Consider the following 5,000-nt stretch of genomic DNA (forward strand, 5'->3'; position numbering starts at 1 on the left):
ATTAAAAATCGAGGAAATCGGAAAAAATAGGAACCGGCTCGGAATGACCCCAAATTCAGTGGGCAGCCTCATAAAAATATGGCTGATTTTACTGGATTGATTTCATGTGGAAAGCACGACGTTTTGTTGTAGGAATGCGGGAACCCCGGCGGCTCGCCTGCCGCGGCCAGCGACGTCGGGCTGGCCCCTGCAGCGCCTAGCCTCTCCCACGCGGGGGGCAGGCCAGAGCGCGGGGGGCCAGGGCCCGAAGGCAGCCCCCCCGCGGGCGAGAGAGCAAGCCAGCAGGGGCTGTCGCCTGCCGCGGCCAGCGACGTCGGGCTGGCCCCTGCAGCGCCTAGCCTCTCCCACGCGGGGGGCAGGCCAGAACGCGGGGGGCCAGGGCCCGAAGGCAGCCCCCCCGCGGGCGAGAGAGCAAGCCAGCAGGGGCTGTCGCCTGCCGCGGCCAGCGACGTCGGGCTGGCCCCTGCCGCGGCCAGCGATGTCGGGCTGTCGCCTGCCGCGGCCAGCGACGTCGGGCTGGCCCCTGCAGCGCCTAGCCTCTCCCACGCAGGGGGCAGGCCAGAACGCGGGGGGCCAGGGCCCGAAGGCAGCCCCCCCGCGGGCGAGAGAGCAAGCCAGCAGGGGCTGTCCGCGCGTCGCGCAGCGCGGCATGGCTGCGGGGGCCGCGCGCGCGCGCCCAAGCGCCCAAGGGCCCCCAAGGGCCCCAGGCCCTCAGGCCCCAGCGCCCCAGCGCCCAGCGCGGGCGGGCGCGCGCGCGCGTGTGGTCTTTGAGGGGCGCCGGCCTGGTGGCTCCCTAAAGAGCAATAAGTGTCATTGCAGCTCTGGCAGGGGGAGACACTACTAGGTCCCAGTTGTCACCCCCCCTCTAAAAAATTCATTTCTTGGTATTTTGAGCTGAAATTTTGCACAGAGGTTGGCAAAAATCCAATCCACCTTCATTAATTTTCCCAGAATTTTTCGAGGTCGGGAAGTATTTGTTTTAATTTTCCTACCATTAGAAATCGAGTAAATCCGCAAAACTAGGAACCGGCCCGGAATGACCCCAAATTCAGTGGGCAGCCTCATAAAAATATGGCTGATTTTACTGGATTGGTTTCATGTGGAAAGCACGACGTTTTCTTGTAGGAATGCGGGAACCCCGGCAGCTCGCCTGCCGCGGCCAGCGACGTCGGGGACGCTGGCCTGCGCTGTCGAGCCCGCGAGGGCTGTCTCCGCGGCAGGCCCCCCCTGAACGGGGCACGACAGGCCACCGCGCTGGCTCGTCCAGCGTCGACAGTCCCTCGTCCAGGTTTCAGATCGCGCCAAGTCGAACCCATGACCTGCTCAAGCCATCGTGCGCTGCCGAATTCGCATCTGCGTGTAGGCTGCCATTCCACGCGGCAGCCCCTGTTTTCGTCAGCGTGCCCCCCTGACGAATTTTCCTGCCTGGCCCAGTCCAGCGTCCAGCCCCTGTTCGTCGAAAAATCTGCGCTGCCGATTTTCCACGCGGCAGCCCCTCTTTTCGTCAGCGTGCCCCCCTGACGAATTTTCCTGCCTGGCCCGGCCAGTCCAGCCCCTGTTCGTCGAAAAATCTGCGCTGCCGATTTTCCACGCGGCAGCCCCTCTTTTCGTCAGCGTGCCCCCCTGACGAATTTTCCTGCCTGGCCCGGCCGGTCCAGCATCCAGCCCCTGTTCGTCGAAAAATCTGCGCTGCCGATTTTCCACGCGGCAGCCCCTGTTTTCCTCAGCGTGCCCCCCTGACGAATGTTCGTCGAAAAATCTGCGCTGCCGATTTTCCACGCGGCAGCCCCTCTTTTCGTCAGCGTGCCCCCCTGACGAATGTTCGTCGAAAAATCTGCGCTGCCGATTTTCCACGCGGCAGCCCCTCTTTTCGTCAGCGTGCCCCCTGACGAATTTTCCTGCCTGGCCCAGTCCAGCGTCCAGCCCCTGTTCGTCGAAAAATCTGCGCTGCCGATTTTCCACGCGGCAGCCCCTCTTTTCGTCAGCGTGCCCCCCTGACGAATTTTCCTGCCTGGCCCGGCCGGTCCAGCCCCTGTTCGTCGAAAAATCTGCGCTGCCGATTTTCCACTCCGCAGCCCCTGTTTTCGTCAGCGTGCCCCCCTGACGAATTTTCCTGCCTGGCCCGGCCAGTCCAGCGCCCAGCCCCTGTTCGTCGAAAAATCTGCGCTGCCGATTTTCCCCGACGAACCTGCAGCTGCACAAATCCGCGCTGCCACTGCCCCATTGTCTGGACCAACAGTCTTTTCCATCAAGCCCTGGACTATAAATCGTCCAGACTCATCGCCAGCACCCGCTGCCGATTCTGCCGACTTTGCCGATTTCGTCGGCGCTGCCGATTCCAACACTGCCCGCCGTGCCTGAACCAGCGCTGTTTCGTCAGCGTGTCCCCTTGACGAATTTCCCTGCCTGGCCTGGACAGTCCATCTTCCAGCCCATGTTCATCGAAAAATCTGCGCTGCCGATTTCCCCGACGAACCTGCAGCTGCACAAATCTGTGCTGCCGATTTCCCCCCCTGTCGGCATGGCTGCCGCTGCCCCGATGTCCAGACCAACAGTCTTTTTTGTCGACTTTGCCGATTTTGTCCGCGCTGCCGATTCCAACACTACCCCCTGCATCCAAACCAGCATTGTTTCGTCAGCTCTTCCCCTGACGATTTTAGCCCTGTAACAAACAGTAGGCCTCCAATCCCGCCAACGGGAGCCAAGTTGATAGGGAAGAGAATTGAATGACGCGCCTGGTCCTCGCACCCCGCCACCCGAGGGGCCTTTTTCCCGGCAGCCTCTGAAAAACTCTAGCTTTCACGGTCCTCGCCGCCCCTCACCACCATGGCAGGCCTCTAATCCCACCCATCAGCAGTTGTAGCCGATAGGGCAGTGATTTGAATGACGCGTCGCGGGCCTCCGGGTCATCTCACCCGGCCATTAATTGGAGCGTTTTTGGCTGGCCGAGGATGGGGGGATGGATCTCTTCTTCCGAAAAAGCAAACAGTACATCGGGAGTTATGTTGACGGGGCATGGAATTGAATGACCCGTCGCGGGCCGCCGGGTCATCTCACCCGGCCATCCCGGGGAGCGTTTTTCCCGGCAGCATCGGGGAAACTCTTGCTTTCACTGCCCGCTGCCCAAGTCCCCACTCGAATCGGCCCCCCGCGCCAACAAGCCAACGCTGCCGAATCGGCAGACACTGCTGCCGAATCTGCCGACACTGCCCCGCGGGCTGCCACTGCCCCAGTGTCTAAACCAGCGGTCTTTCTCATCGAGCCTTGGACTATCCAGTCCGTCCTGACTCATCGCCAGCACCTGCTGCCGATTCTGCCGACTTTGCCGATTTTCTCGGCGCTGCCGATTCCAACACTGCGCCCACCGTGTCTGAACCAGCGCTGTTTCGTCAGCGTGTCCCCTCGACGAATTTTCCTGCCTGGCCTGGACAGTCCACCGTCCAGCCCGTGTTCGTCGAAAAATCTGCGCTGCCGATTCTGCCGACTTTGCCGATTTCGTCGGCGCTGCCGATTCCAACACTGCCCGCCGTGCCTGAACCAGCGCTGTTTCGTCAGCGTGTCCCCTCGACAAATTTTCCTGCCTGGCCTGGACAGTCCATCGCCCAGCCCATGTTCGTCGCAAAATCTGCGCTGCCGATTTTCCCCGACGAACCTGCAGCCGCACAAATCTGCGCTGCCGAATCTGCCGACACTGTCCCGCGGGCTGCCACTGCCCCAGTGTCTAAACCAGCAGTCTTTCTCGTCGAGCCTTGGACTATCCAGCCCGTCCAGACCCATCGCCAGCACCCGCTGCCGATTCTGCCGACTTTGCCGATTTCGTCGGCGCTGCCGATTCCACCACTGCCCGCCGTGCCTGAACCAGCGCTGTTTCGTCAGCGTGTCCCCTCGATGAATTTTCCTGCATGGCCCGGCCAGTCCAGCGTCCAGCCCATGTTCGTCGAAAAATCTGCGCTGCCGATTCTGCCGACTTTGCCGATTTCGTCGGCGCTGCCGATTCCAACACTGCCCGCCGTGCCTGAACCAGCGCTGTTTCGTCAGCGTGTCCCCTCGACAAATTTTCCTGCCTGGCCTGGACAGTCCACCGTCCAGCCCGTGTTCGTCGAAAAATCTGCGCTGCCGATTCTGCCGACTTTGCCGATTTCGTCGGCGCTGCCGATTCCAACACTGCCCGCCGTGCCTGAACCAGCGCTGTTTCGTCAGCGTGTCCCCTCGACAAATTTTCCTGCCTGGCCTGGACAGTCCATCGCCCAGCCCATGTTCGTCGCAAAATCTGCGCTGCCGATTTTCCCCGACGAACCTGCAGCCGCACAAATCTGCGCTGCCGAATCTGCCGACACTGTCCCGCGGGCTGCCACTGCCCCAGTGTCTAAACCAGCAGTCTTTCTCGTCGAGCCTTGGACTATCCAGCCCGTCCAGACCCATCGCCAGCACCCGCTGCCGATTCTGCCGACTTTGCCGATTTCGTCGGCGCTGCCGATTCCACCACTGCCCGCCGTGCCTGAACCAGCGCTGTTTCGTCAGCGTGTCCCCTCGATGAATTTTCCTGCATGGCCCGGCCAGTCCAGCGTCCAGCCCATGTTCGTCGAAAAATCTGCGCTGCCGATTCTGCCGACTTTGCCGATTTCGTCGGCGCTGCCGATTCCAACACTGCCCGCCGTGCCTGAACCAGCGCTGTTTCGTCAGCGTGTCCCCTCGACAAATTTTCCTGCCTGGCCTGGACAGTCCATCGTCCAGCCCATGCTCGTCGAAAAATCTGCGCTGCCGATTTTCCCCGACGAACCTGCAGCCGCACAAATCTGCGCTGCCGAATCTGCCAACACTGTCCCGCGGGCTGCCACTGCCCCAGTGTCTCAACCTGCGGTCTTTCTCGTCGAGCCTTGGACTATCCAGCCCGTCCAGACCCATCGCCAGCACCCGCTGCCAATTCTGCCGACTTTGCCGGTTTCATCGGCGCTGCCGATTCCAACACTGCGCCCACCGTGTCTAAACCAGCGCTGTTT

This window comes from Populus nigra, chromosome 2 (genome assembly GCF_951802175.1).
Source record: "Populus nigra chromosome 2, ddPopNigr1.1, whole genome shotgun sequence".
NCBI lineage: Eukaryota > Viridiplantae > Streptophyta > Magnoliopsida > Malpighiales > Salicaceae > Populus > Populus nigra.